The sequence below is a fragment of the Ursus americanus genome, chromosome X, assembly GCF_024610735.1.
Source record: "Ursus americanus isolate L20-20 chromosome X, mUrsAme1.1.p, whole genome shotgun sequence".
Taxonomy (NCBI): Eukaryota; Metazoa; Chordata; class Mammalia; order Carnivora; family Ursidae; genus Ursus; species Ursus americanus.
The window spans coordinates 45,461,277-45,474,441 of NC_142164.1; the positions used below are offsets into that span (position 1 = coordinate 45,461,277).

General features: G+C 42.3%; 1 protein-coding gene across 8 annotated transcripts in view; it reads left to right on the forward strand.

Moving 5' to 3' along the window:
• Window positions 1-2,104: 2,104 nt before the first annotated feature.
• The window catches only part of SYTL4 (synaptotagmin like 4), a 74,744-nt gene continuing 63,683 nt past the window's right edge, over window positions 2,105-13,165 (forward strand). For 2 of the 8 annotated variants that reach the window (XM_045805144.2, XM_045805145.2), the window contains exons 1-2: window positions 2,105-2,256; window positions 2,741-2,834. The gene's annotated coding sequence lies outside the window, so the exon portion shown is untranslated. Of the gene's footprint in view, window positions 2,835-13,165 lie in introns of all 8 variants that reach the window. The other 6 variants (XM_087859819.1, XM_087859820.1, XM_045805140.2 and 3 more) reach the window with 5 other exon arrangements.

The window sequence follows — 13,165 nt, forward strand, 5'->3', positions numbered from 1 at the left end:
ATACAAAAAAGTAGGAGGAAAACAAAGAATTCATTTAGTTCTACCACATAGAGACAAGCACTACTAGTATTTTGTATATTTTGTTCTAGTCTTTTTCCCATGCATATCAATCCGTTTTCATTAATTGTGATATTTCATATGAAATGTTGTATCCTACTTTCAATTAATATTACAGCATAAGCATTTTCCTGTCATGAACTATGTGTAAATGTCAGTTTTATTGGCTCTAGAATATTCCGTTATATGACTATACTATAATTTACTTAACCATTGAAACATTAAGTTTTTGGTTAGTATTTTATTATTCTAAGTAATACTAGGATTAACCTAGTTGTACAAAAAGTTTGTGTACATCTGTTTTCCTTAGGACACATTCATTCATGCATTATATAAGTACTAGTGAGGGCCTACTATGTGCCAGGTACTATGCTAGCTGTCAAGTTTCTGCCTTGGGTGGCATGCTATCATTTACTGAGATAGGAAACACTGGAGGAGGAGCAAATTTAAGAGAAAATATGGTGGTTCAGCTTTGGATGTGTTGAATTTGAGGTGCCTGCAAGACATCCAAACGGAGATGTCAAGAACACAGAGCTCAGTGAAGAGGTGTGGATGGAGCTATAAAATTACAGTGGTGGCCATATACATGGTAATTAAAGCCAAGTGAGTGAAAGAGATCATTTAGGGCAACAATATATGCAGCCTAGCTCTGAGAATGTCTGACTTTCAGAGGTTAGATAGCAGAAGTGGAGTCTACAAAGTGACTCTGAGGACAGGGCAAAAGGGTAGGAGGAAAAGCAAGAGCATGGCATTATAAATGCCACAGGAAGACTTTCAAGTAGGAGGAAATAGTTAACAGCGTTAAATGTAGGAAAGATGTCAAGCAAGATAATAATTAAAAATATCCCCTCTATTTATTTACATAGATTTATTGACATGGGGGTCATTCATTGGTTGGGTATTTTGTTGAGCACAGTTTCAGTTGAGTGTTGGGGAAGGACGCCAAATTGGTGAGAAGAAGAGAACAGAGATTACAGATGTACCTGCAAAGTACATTTTTCAATGAATTTGCCCATAAAGAGGAGCTGGAGAAGTACTTAGTTTGCAGGGAGGATTTTTTTTTAAGATGGCAGACTTGGACATGTTTAATTGAGCATGGTTAATGGCTGATGAGAAGAAGGGAAGGAGAGAGAGGGAGGTGGGAGAGAGGACAGGCATCTACAATTACTGGGGAGATATAAACATTTTAAAGCTTAATGATATATATTGCTCACATGCTTTCTAAAAGGTTATTCTATTTTATTTTTTTATTTGTCAGAGAGAGAGAGTGAGAGACAGAGAGATGGAGCACAAGCAGGGGAAGAGGCAGAGGGAGAAGCAGGCTCCCCGCTGAGCAAGGAGGGCAATGCACTGGATCCCAGGATCCCAGGACCACCACCAGAGCTGAAGGCAGACGCCCAACTGACTGAGCCACCCAGGCATCCCCCTAAAAGGGTTTTTAAGCAGCACACACTCCTAAGAGCAATTAGGAAAGAGCTTTGTTTTTGGTACCGACTTTGTCATCAAATGTGATAAAAACAAACAAAAACTTTGCCAGAGAATCTCATTATTGTTCTAATTTGCTCTTACTTGATTACTATGAGTTGAATGTTTTAAACATTTGTGTCTGCGCGCACGCGCGCGTGTGTGAATTTAGTGTCCGTCCTTTACCCCAAACATTTCTATTTTAGACAGACACTTTTATTTGCAGCTTTTATTTGCTTTAAAGTTAAAGGATCAGAATGGTATCATATTTTATCTTCCCAAATCATATGGTCTAGAGTGTTCATCTTAGAAGTACACGACAGTTTGACAACTTTTGGCTCAGCTAAGCGGAAGAGGCAGGAGACTTATCATCTGAGTGTGCACAGATGGAAGTGAAAAGGGGGCCACGTCCAGTCTTAGACCCCTATCCTCAGCCCTTAAGCTCCCTTTCCTAACCCCGGGAGGGCATCCCTCCAATGACTTAAGTCTTGGGCTCTCAGAGAGCCCTTTCCGGTGGCGCGGCCCCCTACTAAGGGGCCCGGAGAGCTGTGCGGCTCCTTTAAGAGTCCAGCTCCTCCCCGCTCCAGGGAAAGTTGCAGCTTTTTCCGCCTCCCGGGAGGGTGAGTACTGCCGGCCGCCGGAGCAGGATTGCAGTCTTCTCTGAGCAGGAGACCCTCCCTTGAATCCCGGCACTGGGACGTCTCACCCTCTCGCGGCACCTGTTGCAGGTGACAGGTACTTCCGCGGCCAGCGGGCGCCCCTTCGCCCTTGGTCCCGGGCTCCCCCTGGGCCCCTAGCCCCTTTTCTCTGCCTAAGCGCCCCCTACCCCTATCTCAGGGACCTGCGCCCTTCTCTACCCCTCTTTCCGCTCTCCCAGTCTTTCCTTCTCCCCAGCTGACCGCCGGTCCCCTCTCTCTTGTCTGCCTCCCTGGACCGCACCCCCCACGCTTTGACTCCTGTCTGCTTGGGGCGGTCCCTCCCCGCCAGTTCTCGGGCCGCTTCTGGCCCCTTCGCTGGCCCACCGGTCGCTAACGGGGGCTGTACCCCTCTGGGCTCTGCGTCCTCTGGGTCTCGCCTCACGCAGAGTGGCTCAGCTTTTCCCGCCAGCCCCAGCTGGAGCCCCTCCAGAGCTGGCCCTGGGGGCGGGTGGGGCCGAGCTCCTATCGGGAACTGCACTCTCAGAGACGTCGAGTCCCCTTTTCGGTGGTTCCTCGATCAGCGCTTGGTCGTCGCGCCGGGTCTCAGTCTCGCACAGCTTCCGGACCTCAGACCTCGCGACGTCAACTTCTCCAGCCTCCATAGGACCGTCAAAGGTAAAGGCTGGAGGCCGGTTGCATGTGAGTCCTGCCTCAGTGGGCTCCCCCTGCGCTTGGGGCTGGGGACCCAGCAGTTTCCTCTGGAGTTGAACTGCTTTATCTTGCCACCCTTCAAGCAGGCGTCGGAGGTTTGCTCCTGGAAGAGGGTCCCCTGAGCCCTCAGAAGGGGCACAGAATGCTCTTATCCCCAGTGATGGTTTGTAAAGGGCCAGAAAACATGTTCCTCCAGCCCCCCAAAGTTGAATGAGATGGTTGGGGTCTTTTTGGCGGTGAAATAATTTGGTTATAATTCTGGTGAACAAACAGGTGATCTGTTTTTCATTAACCGACATTTTCTTCCCCCAGTAAGTACCCTGCTTCTTCAGGACCAGAGGACCTAGCATTCCGGAATATTGCTTTTGTCGTGGTTGACCCTAAACCTTGTGCATTTGTGACAGAAATTAATTTTCACCGCATCCTGGACCTCCTGTTTTTAACTGGCTTCTTTTCTGTTCTTTCAGCTCCCCACCCCCACTCCTCATAAACCCATTAATATTAAGGTGTTAATGACCTAATGTGTTTACGCCACTGGGCTGTGGAGAGAACAGTGTTTTTACACAATGAGTTGAGTCCCCTGATGAAGTTTTTTGTTGTAGTTTTTTTTTTTTTAAGCACCTGCTGGAAATCCAAATAGAAAACGACTACCAACTTGGCTTGTGAGACTTCTCCTGGCCTGTGATGAACATTTCTGTAACACAATTTTAGGTGCCTCACTTTAGGTCAGAGCAATGAAATGGAGCTTGGAGGCTTCTCCTGGAATAATTGGTCAGTGAGTGTATGTGGCATTCTGGTTGATGCTCTCTGAGCTTGTCCCCTTAACACTACTAATAATGGTTGTAGGATCTTTTGAGCCATGTACTGTAAGTTCTTTACATAGTTATCTCATATAATCCTCATGATAACTCTGTGTGGCAGGCCCTACAGTTAGAAAACCATATTATGATGGAAAGGAAACTCAGAGGTTAAGTGCCTTGCCCCCAAATCACCCAACTGATGAGGGGCTGAACTGGGCAGAGCTTGTGTTCCTATCCCCTGCCCCACTCTGCTATCTTAGATTTTAGGAGCACTAAATAAATAGCTCACAGGGGAGGACTTAGTGATTAAAAATTTCCCTTCCAAGCTGAAACATGGGTTTTGGTACTTGACTCCATTTCAGATGCGCTGCAGAGACTTTGGACCGTTTACCTCACTGATCTCTCACCCCTCTTCACTTCACTTCTAACAGCGAGCTAGTTGCCACAATACTGCTATAAACACACAGCCCTGAGTGTACTGGCTGAATGAAGCCTCTGGGGCTCTCAGCTCAGCAGTAATTGTCCTAAGTTAGGAGTGGGGAACCCTGGATTCTAGGGATGTGCGTCTGACTCAACTTCTTCCTTTCCTGCGGGCGAGGGAAGAGATGAGGGTGTGGTCAGTGATAAGGATTTCCCAACAGCCAGCCCAGAGAGCCTGAGGGTGAGTGTGTGCTCGTTTCCTCCTGGGGTGGATGGAGTACCTTCGGCAGCAACAGTGCAAAAGAGAAAATGTCCTCGCTGATCCCATCTTTGGGCGTTTGCTCAAACTGTTCCTTTTTCCTGAAAAGCTAACTTGCCTCCCAAACCCACTCTCCTGCCATTAATTCCTATTCACCTCTCAAGATTTAGCTCTAAGGTCCTCTCCTTTGAGACAACCTTCCTGAACACATAATTCCTTCCCCCAAGCCAAATTACCAGTTATCCTGTCTGAAAGCACTTTGTTTACACACCAGGAAAGCCCTTAACATCTGTCTTAGTTGTTTTTCCACCTGGAAGGTTGTAACCTCTTTTAAGGGCAAGGTCTGGGTCTTGGAGCTCCCTTTCTCTTAAGGACAAGAGATTAAAAAATATTTGTGCTAGGCTGGAGATGCCAGGCCTTTAAGGGCCTGAGGGCTGGTGGTGGTGGAGTTGAAGTCCACAAAACACCTTCCTGAGGCACTTGAAATCCGAGGGCTAGGAGTTTGTACTTAAATGTCACTTCAGTGAGGCCTTCCCTAACCACACTATTTAAACTTGCAACCCCATCCCTGCACATTCTATATGCCCCTTCCCTACCTTATTACTCTAATGTAACATATTGTGTTTTCTTTCTTTTTTTTCATCTTTCTTTTTTATTGTCTATCCCTTCCCTGCCCCTCCGTAATGTAAATTCCATGTGGGTAGGGATTTTCTGTTTTGTTTACCGGGGGTAGACCTCAGCACCCCTAACAGAGCCTGGCACATCATAGGTGCTTAACTAATATTTGTGAAATGAATCAATGAATGACATTACCATTCTAGGAATTGGTACTCTTTTGTGCTCTCCTGGACCTGACAGGAAGTATCCCTAGTCTGTCACCCTACCCTAGGCTCAGTTCCCACACAGCTTTCCTTCTGCTGAGTTTTGTGTTGAGACTGCATTCCTGATGACAACTTTGACCTAGTTGGAAGCACTTCCTCTCTTTTTTTGTAAGGCATGAGTCTCTGAATGGAAACTTCTGAAGTGAAAATGGAAAGAGCCCATGCTTCTTGTTGGTAGGAAGGGGGACTTGCACTGAGAGGCGAGGATGTGGATTGTCAGACGTCTTCAGGCCTGTCAGGCACTTGGGCTCAGTTAAGAAGCTGGAGAAAGTTACTATGTAACGGGGAAGTGAATAGCCCCAAAGAATCAAATGTGGCACAAATTCGGCTTCTGGCCTCACGTTTCCCTTAGCTTTTTAGGCATGAAGTGGTTATTGGATTATAAGCTTTATGGAAATGCCACTGCTGAGTGCCATGTGTGTAGTACTTGACCAGTTTAGTTTTATACTAGGAGAATTATGCAGTGTGAGGAAACCACTATGGAATAAAAAAGAAAAAATATGATTGTGTTTAAATGTGGTTTGAAATATTCAGAAAGAAAAAAGGGGGGGCGCCTGGGTGGCTCAGTGGTTAAGTGTGTGTCTTCTGCTCAGGTCATGATCCCTGGGTCCCAGGATTGAGCTGCAGCAGGCTCCCTGCTCAGCGGGGAGTCTGCTTCTCCCTCTGACCCTCACCCCACTCATGCTCTCTCTCTCTTGCTCGCTCTCTCTCTCAAATAAATAAATAAAATCTTAAAAAGAAAGAAAAAAAAACGCTAGAATTCCTTAAAGGACAAGCTTGGAAGGAGTTGGACCCTTGATATGGTGGTAAATATGGGATTTCCCGCCATTTGATGTATGTTAACTTCTTTAAAACTCAAGTTTGTATTAAAAAAACTTCTGCTCAGCCTCCTCTTCTACTGAATTTATCTCCTCAACCTCTGAACATTGGAGTGATCTAGGGCTCAGTCCATGTACTTTTTTCCGTCCAAAATCTTCCTAGAAACACTCCTCCAGCCCCATGGCTTTAAATACCATCTATCTATACACTCATCATTCCCACATTTATGTGTCTGACCCAAGCCTTTTTTCTAAGCTGCAGCCTCATATATCCAATGGCCTATTTGACATCTCTACTTAGATGTATGTCCAATAGATATCAAATGTGACATGGCCAAAACAGGACTCCTGCTTCTTCTCAGATCCCCAACCCTTTCACCCAGGCTTCCCTATCTCAGTAAAATGACAGCACCATCATCCATTCAGTTGCTCAAGCCAAGAACCTAGGGTCACCCTTGATTCCTCCCCTTCTCTCACCTCCCCAGATACAATTCATCAGCGAGTCCCGTTGGCCCATCTTCCAACTGTGTCATATATTCTGCCGCATATCTCCCTCTCCTCTGCCCTCTGACTCTTACCCTAGTCCAAGCAACACAAGGCTGCAATAAACATCTTGGCAGAGTGCTCACAATGGATGTAGATACAGATATACCCGTACAAATATTTCTGTAGGATGACTTTCTAATAGAATTGTTGAGTCAAAGGACATATTCATTAAAAAATGTGAACAGTCTTCGCCAGAATGACATCCAGGAAGGTTTACACTCTCACCAGAGTGCTTTTCTGCATTCCCTGGCTGAGGGTGGACAGTCTTTCTAATTTTTGCCAGTCTGATAGGTGATTTAACTTGCATTTCTCTTATTACTAGTAAGGCTGAGTATTTTTTCATGTGTGTCAGCTATTTGTGTTTTTCCTGAGACTTGCTCCTTGAGATCCTTTGTACATTTTTCTTTTGGGTTATGTATTTAATTTGTTTATAAGAGCACTGTGTTTATAAGGGATATTTATTCATTGCCTGTTACACAGTGCAAGTTTTTTGCTCTTGTCATATGTCATAACTTTGTTCATGCTGTGTATGTACCCCTCTTGTAATCAGATAAAACACACTATAAAACATTTTGAAAAACATGTTCATTAGATTTGGCAATTAGGAGGTCAATGACGACATCAGTGCAGCAGGAGAGAAGGCAGATTGTAGAGGACTGGGGAGTGAGCACGAAGAAGTCCTGATAAGGGATATGATATATACACTTTGAAGAGACTTGGCTAAAATGGGAAGGAAAGGGTGTTTCCTATAGACAGCTGGGCACAAGGAACAAGACCATCTTGTTAATTTTGTTTAGTTTTAAATATAGGAGATGTGCCCATTCATATGGAGATGGCATAGAACTTGATGATACGCAGTTTCTGGGGAAGCTGAAGGGTGGGGGCTCCAGAGTGAAAGAGGTGAAAAGACTGGCCTTAGGCCTTAGAGAAAGGGACGTAGCTCTTCCATTGAGAAAGGAGGGAAAGGGCAGGAGTGATTGAAGCTGTGGAAAAGGAAGGAACTGTGGCAGGACAAGGTTGTGAGGAAAGTCCCATCCGATGCAAGCAGTGAGGGATTGGGCTAGCATTTGAGAGGGATGAAAAGGGGCACTTTTTCGAGGCCTATCATCCAGATTGCCACGTCATAGTGAGGCAAGAACGCCTTGGATAACTTGAATTTGTCTCCACCCCAAATCACAGAATCCTGTATCCATTCTCTCCAGCAGAACTCATCAGTCCAGGTGTAGAAACAGTATAGATGATCTAGTTTGGGGATTTTTCTGGGTAGCTGTGACAGAAGTATAAGACAGCAGGGGATTGGACAGTGCTGGCGGAATAGTTGAAATGGTGGAACGCTGTGGCTTTATATCTATGAGTAATTCTACTTTGAACTTGCGTAATTCTTAAGAGAAAATTTTCATGGCATCTTGTACGGTTTGTTGTTTGTAGCTCTGTTAATTCAGGCATCAGAATAGCTTTAGCATCAGTGTCCTTAAACTATGGTTTTGCAACTTATCGGAAAGCATGGGTTGATTTACTGAGAGCCTACAATGTGCCAGTTTCTAGGTGAAATACTTGAGATATAGTGGAGAAGACCATGGCCTTTTTTCCATGGAACTTCCTTCAGCAGGAAAGGTATGTGTTAATGTATCACATAAGTAGTGATTTCATCACAATTGTGATATGTTCAACGAAGTTTATTTTTTTAGAAATCACATTGTCACATTGCTTTCTTTAACAGGTTTTACCAATTTACATTTGCCAACAAAGTCTGAGAGTACCTCTTGCATCTCCCCTTTTTAAAATTGAATACTGTCTTTTAAAAATTTTGCTGAATTGATAGGCACACACGAAAACATTTTCATTACCAGTAAGAGTGAAACTTTTTCTTTTTTACATCTATTGGCCATTTGATCTTCTTCCTTCAAAAATTATCTGTTCATGTTCATTTTCTGTTAGATACGTACCTCTCCTTGTTTTTAGTAGATCTCTTTTCTGTATTTGAACCCATTAACCACTCTTCTCTCTCTCTCTCCTCCCTTAGCTCTGGAAACTGTAAAAAGACCAGCACAAACATCTTGCTTGCACCAAGTTTACTGATCATAGACTGCTGCAACGCTTTAGCTCTAACGGAAAATGGGATCTAGTTTCCTTTTCCTTTTATTCTTTATTTTATTATTACTTTTTCATTTATTTTATTTTCTTCCTTTTTAAATATTTTTACCCAGTCTCTGGCCATTCCCTTCTGATCTTCTTTGAACTTCTTTCTTATCTACTTTGGAAACTTTGGTGTGACTAGGGATCTGACTACATGTTTATTACTTGACCCAACAAAAAATAATACATAAGTTTTCTGTTCTCCTTCCACATCCCATTCCCCAGACATAACAATATTAAATTTTTATCTCTTTCCAGACATTTTCCATGCCTGTATAAAATATTTATTTCCATCCATCCATCCATCCATCCATCCATCCATTCTGTCTGTACTTATATGTTAAAAATACAAATGGAATCATAATGTGTATGTTTTGTAATGGATTTTTACTTAATATTTGTGGTAAGCCTTCAATGTCAGTAAAAATAGAACTACCTCTTTCTTTTTAATAGTGACATAGGTGTTTTCAAATGTATGTGTGGAAGGAGGAGTTGAGATGGCAGAGGATTAGGGGGACCCTGACCCTGTCTCATCCCTTAAACATAGATAGATAATTATCAAATCATTCCAAACACCCAAGAAATCAGTCGGAGGTCTGAGAGAACAAAAACTGCAAGTCTACAAGTAGAAAAGCGACCACTTTTTGGAAGGTAGGAGGTGCGGAGAATTGAATTGGGGGAGATACAGCTGTGGATACAGTGGCGGGGAGGGACCCTGCTTATGGAGGCTACTGCAAAGTATTATAAGTAGCGGAGCACAAAATCGGAACTTTTAGAAGTCTGCTACAGTGGGGGATAGGCCTGGCTTAAAGGTGCTCAGGTGGCAAAGTGGAGTGGAATCCCAGGTGTGGCACTGTGGTCTGAGCATCCCCTGGGTTGCAGGAAGAATGGGTAGTGCTTACGTGCTGCACTGTTCCCAGGCTTAGGAGCAGGGTCACCTGCTGAGCTGTGGTGCTGGCTTTCTGATCTGTTTTGCCATAAACCGTGAACTGCTGTGCAGTCCTGTAACTGCTTTCTTGTGATAGGCTGGCAAATGGCAAAAGCGTGGTGAAACCATTCCCCAGAGGAACAGTGTGGGTTCACACCATGGGAGTCCCTAAAATTTGGAGTTTTGAAACTCAGTTGCAGGCCTGAGGTAAAAAAGCTCAGTCACAGGCAGGGTGAACGCAGGGTTCTGATGGAAATTGGGGACATGAGAGTAACTGATTGCTCTTCTGTGAGGGCTCACTGAAAATGGGGGACGCGAACTTTCAGCTCCAGGGCTACAGAGCTGGGCGCCACCATATTCATCCTACAAATCAGCGCTAAAAGCCTTCAGGGAGCAAAACAGTGCCACCTAGTGGAGATTGGAGTCACTTACACCAAGTCTCAACCCCCTGCACCCTGGGGTTGCATTTCTACTAGTGCAATTCCACCTGAGAATCAGTACAACAAGCCCCTCCCCCAGAAGATCAGCACGAACAACTTGCTTGCTCCAAGTTTACTGATCATAGACTGCTGCAAAGCTTTAGCTCTAACGGAAAACAGGATCTAGTTTCCTTTTTCCTTTTATTCTTTATTTTATTATTACTTTTTCATTTATTTTATTTTCTTCCTTTTTAAATATTTTATTAATTAAAAATTTATTAATGTATATACTTTATATGTATATTTTTTGTTTACTTTCATTTTATTATATTATTATTATTATTTATTTTGGGATCTAGATTATTTTTAACAAGCAGGCCAAAACACACCCAGGATAGTTTTTTGTTTTTTTTGTTTTTTGTTTTTTCCTATTCCTTGTTTTTTGTTTTGTTTTGTTTTGTTTCTTCTTTTCTTTTCTGGGCAAAATGATGAGACAGAGAAATTCACCCCAAAAGAAAGAATAGGAAGTAGAACTCACAGCCAGGGATTTAATCAATACAGATATAAGTAAGATGTCTGACTAGAATTTAAAACAATGATTATAAGGATACTAGCTGGGCTTGAAAAAAGCATAAAAGACACTAGAGAATCCCTTGCTGCAGAAATGAAAGAACTAAAATCTAGTCAGGCCAAAATTAAAAATGCTATACCCAAGATGCAATCCCAAGTGGAGGCCATAAAAATGAAGATGGACCAAGCAGAGGAGTGAATCAGTGATAGAGAAGATAAAACTATGGAAAATAATGAATCTGAAAAGAAGAAGGAAAAGAGGGGTGCCTGGGTGGCTCAGTTGGTTAAGCATCTGCCTTAAGCTCAGGTCATGGTCTCAGGGTCCTGGGATCGAGCACCATGTTGGGCTCCCTGCTCAGTGGGGAGTGTGTTTCTCCCTCTCCCGCTTGCTCATGCTCTCTCTCACTATTTCTTTCTCTCAAATAAATAAATAAATAAATAAATAAATAAATAAAATCTTTATTAAAAAAAGAAGAGGGAAAGAAAGGTAATGGATCACGAAAGTAGACTTAAGGTAACTCAGCAACTTATTAAAACCTAATAACATTCATATCATAGGAGTTCCAGAAGATGAAGAGAGAGAAAAGGGAGCAGTAGGTTTATTTAAAAAATCGTAGCTGAAAACTTCCCTAATCTGGAGATGGACGCAGACCTCAAAATCCAAGAAGCACAGAGAACTCCCGTTAAATTCAATCAAAGCCAACCATTGCCAAGGCATAGCATAGTCAAATTCACAAAATGCACAGACAAGAAAGGAATCCTAAAAGCAGCAAGGGACAAAAAGTCCTTAACCTACAAGGGAAGACAGATCAGGTTCACAGCAGATCTGTCCATAGAAACTTGGCAGGCCAGGAAGAAGTGCAGAAAATATTCAATGTACTAAATGTGAAAAATAGGCAGCCAAGAACTCTTACCCAGCAAGGCTGTCATTCAGAATAGAAGGAGAGATTAAGTGTTTCCCAGACAAACAAAAACTAAAGAAGTTCATGACCACTAAACCAGCCCTGCAAGAAATTTTAAGAGGTCCCTTTGAGTGGAGAAAAATAACACTAAAAGCAGCAAAGACTAGAAAGGACCAGAGAACATCACTAGAAACACCTAACTTTACAGGTAACACAATGGCACTAAATTTATATCTTTCAGTAAGCACTCTGAATGTAAATGGATGAAATGCTCCAATCAAAAGACATAGGGTATCAAAATGGGGAAAAAACCCCCAAGATCCATCTATATGCTCCTCCAAGAGACTCATTTTAGACCAAAAGACACCTGCAGATTGAAAGTGAGGGGATGGAAAACCATCTGTCATTCTAATGGATGTCAAAAGAAATCCAGAGTAGCCATACTTATATCAGACAAACTAGATTTTAGAACAAAGATGGTAAAAAGAGATGAAGAAGGGCATTATAGCATAATTAAGGGGATTATCCATCAAGAAAATTTAACAACTGCAAATATTCCCCCAACTTGGGAGTGCCCAAATATATAAATCAATTAATAACAAACTCATTGATAATAATACAGTAATAGGATAGGGGACTTTAACACTCCACTTACAGCAATGGATAGATCATTTAAACAGACAATCAACAAGGAAACAATGGCTTTGAATGATTCACTGGACTGGATCAACTTAACAGATTTATTCAGAGCATTTCATCCTAAAGCAGCAGAGTACACATTCTTTTCAAGTATACATGGAACATTCTCCAGAATAGATCACATCCTGGGTCACAAATCAGCCCTCAACAAGTACAAAAAGATCGAGATCATAGCATGCATATTTTCAGACCACAACACTATGAAACTTGAAGTCAACAGCAGGAAAAACTGTGGGAAGACCTCAAATACATGGAAGCTAAAGAACATCCTACTAAAGAATGAATCGGTTAACCAGGAAATTAAAGAAGAAATTTAAAAATACATGGAAGCAAATGAAAATGAAAACATGACAGTCCAAAACTTTGGGGTACAGCAAAGGCAGTCCTAAGAGGGAAGTACATACCAATTCAGGCCTACTTCAAGAAACAAGAAAAGTCTCAAATACACAACCTAACCTTAAACCTAAAGGAGCTAGAAAAGGAACAGCAAATAAAGCCTAAAGCCAGCAGAAGAAGGGAAATAATAAAGATTAGAGCAGAAATAAATGATATAGAAACAACAACAACAACAACAACAAAAACCCTTAGTAGAATGGATTAACAAACTAAGAGCTGGTTCTTTGAAAGAATTAATAAAATTGATAAACCACTACCAGACTTATCAAAAAGAAAAGAGAAAGGAATGAATGAAACCATGAATGAAAAGGGGAGATCACAACTCACGCCAGAGAAACACAATTTTAAGAGAAAACTATGAAAATTTATATACCAACAAACTGGGCAACCTGGAAGAAATGAGCAAATTCCTAGAAACCAACAAACTACCAAAGCTGAAGCAGGAAAAAATAAAAAATTTGAAGAGACCCATAACCAGCAAAGAAATTTAATCAGTACTACAAAATTTCCCAACACACAAA